General features: G+C 40.1%; 1 protein-coding gene across 1 annotated transcript in view; it reads left to right on the top strand.

The window, feature by feature from the left end:
• Positions 1-308: 308 nt before the first annotated feature.
• The window catches only part of ptpn4a (protein tyrosine phosphatase non-receptor type 4a), a 45,324-nt gene continuing 33,117 nt past the window's right edge, over positions 309-12,515 (top strand). Inside the window, exon 1 of the mRNA XM_030785907.1 lies at positions 309-676. The gene's annotated coding sequence lies outside the window, so the exon portion shown is untranslated. The remainder of the gene's footprint in view (positions 677-12,515) is intronic.

Below are 12,515 nucleotides of genomic sequence, written 5' to 3'. Positions count from 1 at the left end.
GAAATTATTACAAATGGATCATGAAGAGAACGGCCAGCTCAGCAGCAAAACGCACTTAATCCCGTGTTCGCAGTCAGTCTATGAGGTTAACGCAATGAGTCTGGTAACAAAAATACCTCTTGCCTGAGCTGATAAAGGTGCTGTGCATTCGTGATATTGGTTCAGAAGTGAATACCCCGCCTCCACACCCTGTGACTCCACCCCAGTGCGCTGGTGGCGCTGCGGAGATTGCGCCATGTTGCGTTTCTATTCTGCTGCTCCTACTGCGGCTAGAGCGCAAACGTGGTCGAACGGAGACAGCTGGAGTAGTCAGTGATCCCGGAGAGACGCACTAAGTCGGGAATGCAGTTTTTGCTTCATCCAGGACGCCCCTATCGTTGCATTGTCAAATCTAGTGGATTGTGAAAGCCTCGTTTTATTTGGATGACTGCTCAGTACGGCTTAGCTAATGGTGTTTGTGCCCTGTTTGCGGATTATTTGTCGCTGTGTCGAGACATTGGAGCCAGGAGGCCCTGCTGTTGAATGTATGTAGAGGCTTGGAGAGATAATGATGAGGTTTCGTCGGGGTTCGCTGCGGGTGAACTGAACTGGGACTTCCAGTCTGTCACCTAGTATTTTCGTCTTTAACGAAGTCAAATTTTCCAAAACCTGGACACCCCTGGAGCAGTTTATGACGGTAAGGTTTCCAATCATCTATTACGGCGAGGGGGAAAACAGTGAAGTCTATATTAGATATGTTAAACCATCCTATGCTATCAAGTTGTAGCTGCTTTAAATAAATGGCAATGGCAACTATTCTTAGATTATTACTTAAGCTGCAAACGTTTTGTTTGCTGTTTTGAGGTCACAATATATTGCAAGTTTTATTGCCAGCATATAAAGATGCCACCGCCATTTCTCCTCGAAATTGTACCTGGCTAAACATAATGTTAATTTTAGACTGACGGAAATATTGTATTGTGCCATGACGTTGTAAAAACCCCGCAGATCCCGTGCTTCTGAAGGTATGGGTGATATAGAGCTTACAGTAGCTAAGCTTGTTATCCCCAGGATGTTGTATTTCGATAATGCAATTTACCTTTTCATGAAAGATAATTTAGAGGCTTATCATTTCGCAGCGTTCTTCGTTTGCAACGAGGAGGGTTCCAAACCCTTAATTTGCTCGGGCATAATGTGCGAATTTACACAACACTGTTTAATCTGCTGAGTGACAGTCGCAAGTCATGACGGAGCATTATTTCGATGCACGAATTTTTTGACTGTAAGATCTGATGATTTGTGATCATTTTCCTAACGATTAAGGTTAAGTGATGAACCGCCAGGTGTTTTTTCTCTCCAGCTGAAGGGTATCCCTGTACGTATGTTGCGGTTTACAGATACAAGGAGATTGTAAATCAGTCATTTCTCATGCCTCTTGCTCCATTTGGGTGACGTCATCGTCTAAAATCCTCTCATGGTGGGTTTGTGAGTCTGCAAGATTTACCATACGAGAATGTGGACAATCACAAACAGGTCTCTGCATGATTTTAGGCCGTCATGTGCCATAAATTGCTGTTTCAAAGTGCACTTAAATCACACTGTGTCAACCTCCCCTGTGTTCTGCACTTATCTTGGGATCAGGTTCATTCTGAGACCCCGTGACCTTAAGATATTTGCCTTGTAATGTGTGCGTGAGGATGTTTATCCTTAAAACTTTCACAACTTATTCTTGCTTTGTTCTTTACTGAAAGAAATGCCTCATAGTTTAAGGTGAATCATTCGGCAACATGTTTGATTGTATCATTGGAACTCGGATATTACATTGACTGATTGGTTTACATTTTTAATTTACTTTATTTTGAACCGTTTATCGGGTAAATTCAGGGAGTCAGCTGGTAGGGGAATACAGCTTGTGGGTTAGGGCACTGGCAAACACTGACACACACCTGAGCCATGACCACAATTTAGAGATGGGAATGGGATGAGGGGAGGTGGCAGGTGCCTAGCTGGGAATTACCGCACCTGCCCCCGTCAAGATTGGCAAACACAGTGCCTGACCAAGCACATTTGAGTGAGACTGAAGATGTAGCCAGAGCTCACTGACCCAGATGAAGGAAGCAGCTTGTGTGAGACTGCAGTATAGCAACAGTGACTGCTGACAAGATGTTCTGTGTTTGATAACAGGAAGGCCTTTCTCGGTACTCATTTCAGCGTGTAACCCACAATGAACTCCAGTGGTTATGCCTCCCCTTCAAATCACAGTTATCAAAGGGGTAAGCTGCTAGTGTCCCAAGCCTTGGGTCGCTGTCTTAGAATAGGCACTCTAATTTGCACCCCTGGAATGTACATTGATTATATCTTGGTATAAATGCAAGAAACACTTAGCACGCTGATTTAAACTTCAGTTAGTGAATTGTTCTATTCTATTTACAGTCGTAGATGGAGCATTCAGTTCTTAAATGGTTTTTGTTGTGGTTATTGCACTAATTAAACACTGACAAATTGGATATGCATGGATGTATACAAAACAGTAAATAATTAATGAGCTGAGTGACTCAGTTTATAATAAGGACGGTGTCAATATGACATGGGCAGAGTGATGTGTTTTTATAACTGGACTTTAAATGTACATTGACAGGTAAGCTGTCCATGTCATGCAGCTGAGTAATTTAGGCTGCGCTGCTTCCACTACTGGTATCTGCTGGGTGAAATAAGAGTGTGTGTCCAAATGGAGGGTTTTTTTTTTTTGCCAGGCTCCTTGAGGCTGAATCAAGAGGAGACATGCCCACTGGAGATGCCTTTTTGACAGGTTTTCTCTGACCTGCTTTTGAACTGAATTTCTGGCATAAAGGATATGTAGAGGATGGATGATTAGCCAGTTTGTCATGAGTGTAGAGCATTCTGTCAGCACACTTGGAGTGACTGCTTGTGTAGCAATCCAAAACAGAGAGAGAGCGCTAGGCACATATCACCCGGCTTTCAGCAAATCTCAGAAAAGGCAAAACACAGCTGTGTTTACAATCCGTCTATCACACCCTCACAACTCCGAACCATAGGTGTTTTGGCTAATGTTTTGATTTCCTAATTTCATAACTAGCACGTTATAAGGACGGATAGGTCAGTTATTCAGTGTAGAATGTTAAAATCAAAAGTATGTGTGTGTGTCAGAGTCTGTTAAGGGGAGTTGCATGTTGTTGTCTCATGAGCTCACATCAGTGTATGTGTGTTTTTTTTGTTTGTTTTTTTTCCCTTGGCACACTCTTTACTGAGACTGTTTTTTTTTGTTTTCACACAGCATACTATTTTCACCTACTAGTTCTCATTTACAGTGGGAGCATGACATTCTTGTGATTGCGCCGACAAAGTTAGTCCAAAAATTATAGTGAAGGGCACTGTGGTAACCTCCCCGTTTTCCCACAAATATTTACATCACTGATGGCGTTTTAAAAAAAAAAAAATAGAGCTGCAGTCCTCTACAGACATCTTGCTTCACTTCTCGTCCTGCGTAAAATATCGTTAAAAAATATTTGGCAGTCCTGAATATTTTTATGTTTTCTATCGTAATAGAGAAGTGGCGCTTTTACATTAATGTAAAATGTTCCCACATGATGTCAGATCTGTTCATAAGTATAGTATTTGCACTTTGTTAATGAGTAACAAAATAACATCTGAACTGCTCCCAGTTTCAGTTATGATACCTCAATCAGTTTTATGAGTTTTAACTCTGCTGTCCTGTGAATGGTGAAAGTGTATAGTGTTGTTTCAGTGTTCCGGGGTGCCTCCTGTACATTTACTGTCAAGGGCTGACATCTGTGCATACATGCAAAATAACTCTATCAGACTGTCATTTCCCAAATATTGTTTCTCGTGTTGTTTCCAAAGATAACTTACTAGCTGCCAACCAGAAAGAGAATTCTTGAAGTTTTCAGTTTGACCTTTACATTATAGCACGTGTGAGCAGTTGCCAGCTTTAACGACACCTTGCAGGTGAACAGATTTTCAGCTAGATCATCCGACATGTTCACATCATGTTTTGCACAAAAGAATCTGTGTTATTTTGCTTCAGCAATAGAGACAACAAAATGAGCATTTTAGTGAACAGCACTGTGAATCTTGTAGAAATGTGCAGCAGACTCCTTTGAAACAGACCAGATGGAATCTGGTATACTCTCCTCATTCTCCCTGATTTGTATGATATATCTTTGTGTATGTGATCAATGTGTTTATGCGATTGAATGATAGACTTGTGTGCTTTTGCATGGCTGGAGTGCGTTATGTAGACACATTGATTGGACAGATACAGCGTGAATTCTGCTGTCATTTTCAAGCAAAACTGGTTGGTTAGATGACTCGTAGACTCAAAAGCTATTTTGATAGGAATGATTGTTTGGCTATAGAGATCTTATCTTTAATTTTGAAAGTGATTGTAATGTTGGGGTGACACTTGAGCACTGCGACAAACTGCCATTCAGAAAAAGTTAACCACATTAGCTGACTAGTCAATTCACTGAGTAGGTCTATTTATTAAGCTGCATATTGGAATACAGTAAGAATAGGGCAGGTATTTTTTTGGATTAACGTAAAAATGAACTCCCGTGATTACTTTTTCAGACATCTTCTTTGCGGTCTTAAATATGCTTAATTCTTTTTTTAATAACTGACCGAAGACTTCCTGTGCATTCCCATGTAAAAATTCATACTGGTCGTCTCAACATGGTGATAGATTATGCTTTTTGTGCCTTATACAAATGGTAGTAAACAGTTAATGTAACTTTGATTGCATGGCCGTAGGATTGTTCTTTTAAAGCGCATTACGTGGACGAGTTTACTTAATGTCGTTAAAACACTCTCCGCAGGTCTCTATCACAGCGTCCAAAAAAAGATTAGGCTGCAGAAGCGTATTCAGAGTCACTGTTTTCTTGTTTGCTAAAGAAAGTGAAGTGGTCAGAGGTCAGTAATTGTCAGTGAGGGCTGCAGAGCTATTCAATTGTATGGTGTATTGTGAAATTGTGTCCCAAATTGTGTCACTGTGTTGCTCCTCGTAGGTTCCTTATTTGAACATTGCAAGCCTTTTTCAGACAGGCAAAAATAGATGTCCTGGTTTTTCCCCCACTCAGTCATTTTTAATTTAAGACTGGTGACATGTCTGAGAGTAACAATGAGATATTTAAAGTATTAATGAGTAAAGCTCTCATGGACGAGATGGGAACGAAGAAGTTATCTTTGTTGGTAAATGTATGAAACTCTCTGCGGCATAATTCTGCTACTCAAGAATCACTGGTCGTCTGATGAGTAATCAAGGTGAATCATTAGTACCATCACCCACTGCTATGGAACCAAACCTCATTTTAGTCATACGGTGTTAAAATGTGTTTCCCCAGTAGAGAGTACGCCTCTCATATTCCCAATCAACGATTAGTCAGAATACAGGTGAAGAAGGTTTAACAGACAAGCACTTGGAGTGGAATGAGTAATGTCAAGGGAATAGATGAAGAAACCACCTGTGAATAATCAAGCTGCCATTACTTCCAGTTTCTGAGAAACACATACCTTTGCGTGCTGTCACGAAGGTGTGTTGTTCCTAAAAAGATGCCACGGAAGGGCACTGCACTGTATACTGTGTGGATTTGTTTTTGGAACTAGGTTTAAGTGTGTTGTTTGTAGGTCACTTTGTATCTGAGTATTTTCAACATATGGAGTAAACACTGGCTTAATTATATCCCATTCAGTAAGCTTGTAAAAGTATTCACTCACTTGATAAAGAACGCTGAATGACATTAACATCTGCAGATTGCCTTCTCAAAAGAGGGTGTATTAAATATCTTCTTATCAATAGAAGTACTCAAAGATGGCTTGTCCACCCTTTTTAAAAAGACTAAAAAACTACTATAAAACAACAACAAAATATGTGGCGATAAAAAAGACAATGAAGCCACGTTTTTAGAGTTCACGTCATCTCCTGGATTTATCTGATAGAGAAAACATATTTAGTGAAGGAGTTAATGGGCATAGGTAGAGATCTGTAAAATATGGATGGAAAGACAGAATCTTATAATCTGCTGACAGTTACCACCATGTCGGTGCCTGTGAGGCTGAAATAAGAATGCTTTGTGAGGACAAGCAACGAATATAAGCACCTGGAGTTTTCTAAATGAAACTGGAACTTTGATTTGGAGAGCAGTCAGATTTGAACAGAACTCAACTTTTTGAAATAATTTGGAATACAGTTTAACTTTGGTGATTGAATTGGTGCTGGAAGTACTGATGTTGAACAAACTTTCTGCCCAAGGTTAAATACGAAGCTTTGATGTAGTAGCTTCATTTTATGTACTTCCAGGAACACTTGTTAAGGTCAGTGGAATCACAAGCTTCATCAAGTGCAATGACACTTTGGCCAAACACTTGCTTCACTTTGCCAGAATGCTGAAACTTGGCTGCAAAGTCATCACAAACATACCACTGAAGTGGCCAGAATTTTTTTTTTTTTTTTTTTTATCTTAGTTCCCAGATCTTATTGAAGTATTCATCAGTGACACCCTCATATAATATCTTTTACAAGGAAACAGCGCAAAGATAATCAAAACAGAGGTGTGAATATTTCATGAAGCCTTTTTTTTTTTTTTTTTTTTTTTTATATAAAATGTGTTTTTAAGATGTATTTTCCATCTGACATGAGCATTAATGTGTTTGTGCTTGTAAACCATTGCAGATTTTATTTTTGTAATACTGTGATATCCCATATGGTGACCATATTTAGCCATATGTGTTAAATGCTTTAAAGAATTGTAGATATTGAAAGTGTTATTTACTGCTATGGTCTTTTTATGTCCTTGGACTCCTAGGACTACGTTTGCTAGAGGACCATTGGATAAAATCCACAGTGAATTTTGAATTTAAAACCGATTTATAATTTTTACTCTTTAAAAATAAAACTATGCAGTATGCTGTGGTGCAGTGGTTAGGAATTGCTTGTCTAAAATTTATCCAGAATATAGTCTAATTTTGCCAAAAATAAACCAGATTAGTCGCATGAACTAAACCAGGTTGCAATGTTCTGTGGAGATGCTATCCGTTCGGAGGGCTTCAGAGACATTGATACTCTCCTGTGGTACCTGTTACTTATGAGCACTTAGTTTGCAGCCCATTAATGAGGATTATCAGATCTACTTTTCACATACTGATTTATTCCCATGGTTATGTATTCAAACTACAGTACTTCCATGAACAATAAAATCTTTATATCCTAATCCTTTAAGGACGTGATCCTCTGTATTAGCCCAGCAGCTAAAAATGTTATGCTCTGTGATTAGCCTCAGAGTCCACTTTGAGAAACATTGTTTGCGTGAATGCTTGAAGTGGTGTAGGATGTGGGTTTGCATTGCATGCCTGTCCACAGAAGCCGAGGTCAGATTAAGAGATTAGATGTACTGGGCTGTCGTAGTGGTTTCATGGATTGTCAGTGAGTTTACTGTGGCTCTGAAGATAAAAAAGGTAAGCACATTAAAGGATTGACACGATCTATGGTGATTGCTCTATGACGATTAGTAATAATGAAGGTGAGGCCTTTGCCCTTTCAACAATGCACACAGACATGGATACCTGAGGAAGACCTTGGCACCTTTCAGACACTGCACGTTACCGATTAACTACAACGGCAATGCCGCACAATTTTCCCTTTTACACTTGCACCCCGGTGCTGGAACATTTCCTGGACAAGCGTGTTCACACACAGTATGAAAGTCCCTGAAAGGCATGATGTGACATTTAATGGGTTCACTGGAAGATGTGTAATAGCAAGTGAACAGGTCCTACAGAGTGTCCATCAGAGCTGTTATTCATGTACAGCATGTTTTGTGGACAGTTGATGTAGTTACATATGATGCTTCGGCAATGGCTTATCGGTGGTCCACCAGCTTTCTACTGACTCAATTTGCCACAAGCAAGTCACAGGACAGATACTCCTCATATCTGACAATGTTAAGGCTTTGTTTACACTTGAGTCTAGGTTTGGCCCTGGAAAACTGCCAGATCAGCTTTCCCTGAATTTTGACTCCAGTTTGTGTTCACACATGATCCCATGCCAGAAAATTGACAGAACAATTATGTCTAAAACGGGAGGCATGAAGGAGGGTTTTTTTAACATGCATCTGATTCTGTTAGTTCAGAGAACAAGCAGAGTGAGGAGATGAGCACAGAGATGAGCTGATATAAAGGTGTCATCTACTGTCAACAATGACCAACATCATCAGTAATAACTGACAGTGTCAGTGACTGAGGTTTGAACGTTCCATGTTATTGCTGAGCCAATTTACTTAACTTACGTTTGTGGCATGACTTTATACTATGTAAAGTGTCAGATTAATATGATAATCAATTTTCTATCTTTTTTTTTCTGGCTCCGTCCAACTGCATGTTGAAAGAAATGAAGGTGACAAGAAAAGCAGGATTAGTCTGATGGCATAAATAGCATCAGTAACTCCTCAGAACTTAAAAATGGCCATTGAAACAACCCACAACCTCTGTTTCCCATTCAGCCCTGTCAGGGCAGTACTCTTTAATGGCCAACCTGTGGGTCCACTTTGTCACGATGAGGCCAACCCTGAGGTATGATGAGATTTAAACAAGGAGGACTATGTCATGCCTTGCTCGAATGCTCAGGACCCCCCCCCCCCCCCCCCCCCCCCCTCCAAACACATCTAAATGCTTCTCAGCTCACTAGTATCCTTGGCATGCTGCTGGAGAACTGAATTCTGTCTATGCAGCAATTGCTGTGCTTGCTATAACTTGCCTCTCCGAGGCGTTTTGGAGTTGATTTCGAAAAAGATGAATTCCAGTCACAGCGTTGCATACAGGTGGTACTGATAACTTGCTTTGTACTTGTGTAGATGCCGTTACTTGTTTTCAACTGTGTTGTCAACTGACAGGTGGCTTTGAATACTACTGAGCTGAAACAAGCATCACAGTGGTGGAAACATGAGAAATATGAGCGACGTTTCAGTCTTAGCCACTGAAACCTTAATGCATTGGTTACAGGGAAGGGTGGAATGAGCAGTGAACCTGTTTCCAAATTAAATAAGAACATGCTGCTTTATAATACTGCTTTAATGCCTTCTGAAGTACTTTCTCCACAAGTTCCCCTCTGTCAGAGTTGTTTTCTTTCCTCCTGTCTACATCTGAACTGTTTTTGAAGCGGAGTGGTTGGAAAATTTTTTCCTCTCTTTACTTCCTCCAGTCGTTGTATTTGTGGTTGCTGTGCCAAATGTAGTCAGAAGCTGCAAAAATGTTAGGCTCTGTGAAATCCTCGGCAGGAGGGATGTGTATATGTGTTGTTCAGTTCTGGTTACAAGCTCCTGTAGGTTGTACAGGTTGAAAAGGTTTAGGTTAAAAGAGTGTGTCTGTGTACTCACCTGAGTCGGGGGAGAACACTCTGCCTGTCTTGCCACACCTCCCGCCTTAGGACGTGCTCTCTGCATATTGCACTATTTATGGGGACTCTTTACTGGTGACCTTTAGCTCAGGGCTGATGAAGAAAAAGTGTTTGTCCTGAACATAAAAAGGATGGAATGCCTTTCATGGTAACCCATTTAGGCGTATTTGTGGGAGATGAGTAAGCTGAATAGAGGCATCTCCTGCTTCGTGTTCAACAAATAGCAGTATTTGTGCAACATTGCCTCAAGACCGCGAGAGAGAACAACCTCTTCGTGGGGTACTAGTCAAGGTATAGTCTTATTGCTTTCATTCTGGTTACGGTCAGGCTAATTGTGAAAGCCGATTTGATGACCGCTGTCACATGCAACCTCATGACTTGAACCAGTGAGAAGAGCTTTTCCCATCTTCAGATAAGGGTGTTTTCCTGAAAAAAAGTTTGTTACTTATGGATTTTCCTTGTAACATATTGATTGCCTGTTGACTATCACATTGCACTATTGGTAGGCCAGGAAAAACCACAGTAAGCAAAAATGAACAGACAGTAAACATTTATCTGGAGTGTTGATCACTGTGTGTTGATGAGCTTTGCAGGCCTGGAAGTTCTCACAAAAGCTTGACCAGAGAAGCCTCTGTTCAGATTTGATTTATTAGGCTGCTAAAGCCAAACACCAGGGCAAAGGGCCAATTGAATATTAAAGTCAGTATTATTATAAAAATCACTACAAATGCTAATTACAGAAGTAGGAATTCTTCACTGTTTTTTTTTTTTGTCTGAACTTTAAAGGCTATTGGAATACTACATAATGCCTCTCTTTCCAGCTATATTAGACATGCAAGAATCTAACCGTGTGGTTAGAGATTAAGACGATGGTGATCATGCTTTTATCAGCTGTGGTTCTCAAGCCATTTAGCATATGAAGGTATGGTGGTAAACCATGTGTGTTATGAGCGGCTTTGGGAAAGAATTTCATCAGTTCTATAAGCAAACTGGTCTCATGTTCTGATGAAATGAGAAATGGTGAAAATTGCTCACTACTAATAACGTAAAACCACAGACGACTGTCACGCTAACAGTTTTCTAATCAAACTAGGGCCATGATGTTGGAAATTAGCCTGCAGGATTTTGCTTGCTGGATGAGGATGATGTGTAGAAGATGCAAGATTCTAAGAACTGAATCGTTTTCGCATCACCCACCAACAAATGGCCGCCATGACCAGGATTTTCATTGACACCAAAAATTTTTTTGTTTTGGAAGCTATTTACTCACATGACGTAATTTATTTAATTTGTTCAAAATTTGCCTTGGACACATAGACTTGGGGTGTATTGCATGCTGTTACCAAACAACACCCCTATTGCTAGAGCAACTGAGGCATGTAGTCCTAATTCTGAAGTGTAATTTTGATGTCATTAGACATCTGTGTCAAAGTTTACTGCTCCTGTTCTTCTTCTTCCTCTTCTTCTTCTTCTTACTATTATTATTATTATTATTATTATTATTATTATTATTGTTATTATTATTGTTGTTATTAATACTGTTATCATTATTAGTAGTAGCAGTACTAGTGGTGGTAGTACTCGTGATGAAGTCATGTTAGCATCATCTTTTTGATGCCAAATACTTTTATAAGTCATCTGCTAGCCTTTTGTGTTTCTTTAGCTTAAAGACTATCAAGTCAGTGCGCTGAATACATGTAGCATATGGATTTTATGTATGTTTGGAGCTGATTGCAAAATGTCAAGCACTGCAAGACTTTGAATGTTGGCTTCCACAGTCAGGAGGCATAGCTACAAGGTCTGTCTACTCTCATATCAAGTTACCACTCAGAGTGGTACACCCAACAGATTATCTCCCTCAGAGAAGTCAGTAACAACAAGGGTGTTTTTGTCTTCCTTTTTTCTTTGGTTTTTCTCAGAATGAACGAGAATCATTTCCAGTAGATATACAAACATAGTGACATTTTACTTGTGTCGTTCAGGTTGTGCCTACCAAGGCCTTCTTTATAATTTGTGGTTATACCAATGTACAAGCTGACTTTTCCAGATAAAAATGTTTTGAGTCCCTGAGGTGGCTCTCTCACTTCTCTCTTGCGAGATGGTGACTGAGCTGTCATGTTCGCATGCATTTGTACCTCCTCTATAAATAGAAAAAGAAAAAAAAACAGGCCTGACATGTTTACTTTGGTGATATTTGTGTGTTTCTTTGGTTCACAGTCAGCAGCGGTTGAAAGTAGCATGCACCTTTGATGTTGACATTGCAACATTGGGCTGACTATTTGCATCATTTGTCATTGGGTCCCTTGAATATTTGTGGCTAGCCGCGTTCAAACTGAGTAGGTGTGCAAATTTAGGCCATTAAATCAACACTGGAATATGCTTTAAAATATTCTCCTATCTGATGTTGTAACCCACACATTGCTTACTTGAGCTTCAAACATGTGTTTTAGCTTAGAATCGAAGAAGAAGCCTGTTGCTGTGACAAGACAGATACCGTGGACATCGCTTGATTCTCAAATTTCTGTTCTCCACCTTTTGCCAGCGGTCTTCAGCTACGTTTTGCTTGGCTTTTAAGCCAGGGACCACTCGCGTAAGGGCTATCCTCCTGGTTAAAACGCTGCTTCACAATGCGCGGCCAAACTGCTCAAGCTGTGCAACATATCGTGTTCCCAAGCAAGGGCGATGCATCACTTAACAATACTGCATAACTCATAGCAGGCAAAGGTTAAGTTTGAACAATGGTGTAGTTGGTGTCAAAAGTATTGGAGGTGTGAGCGCCCTGCCTTTTGCTTTTTTTATACTGTGAAGTTGTGAGAAAAATGTATGTATGTAGAATATGAACCTGCACCTGTTGTTTCTGTTTTTTTTCGAACAATGATAATACATTCGGATCGTTTCCTTTTTAAGTCACACAGAGATAGAGTGACAACGTATGCTGTGAAATGACTTGCCTACACTACATGTCTGTCGGTGTTACCGTCTGTTATTCCAAGAGGTATGATCATGCCATGTTTTCTTTCATCTGTGGTCATTGTCAGAAGTATTTGGATGAGGTTAAAGAGATTGGAGGAAAACAAAACAAAACAACCTTTTCCTTCTTAATCTTGTT

This window comes from Chanos chanos, chromosome 10, assembly GCF_902362185.1.
Source record: "Chanos chanos chromosome 10, fChaCha1.1, whole genome shotgun sequence".
Classification (NCBI taxonomy): domain Eukaryota; kingdom Metazoa; phylum Chordata; class Actinopteri; order Gonorynchiformes; family Chanidae; genus Chanos; species Chanos chanos.
This window is presented reverse-complemented; position numbering and strand designations above follow the sequence as displayed.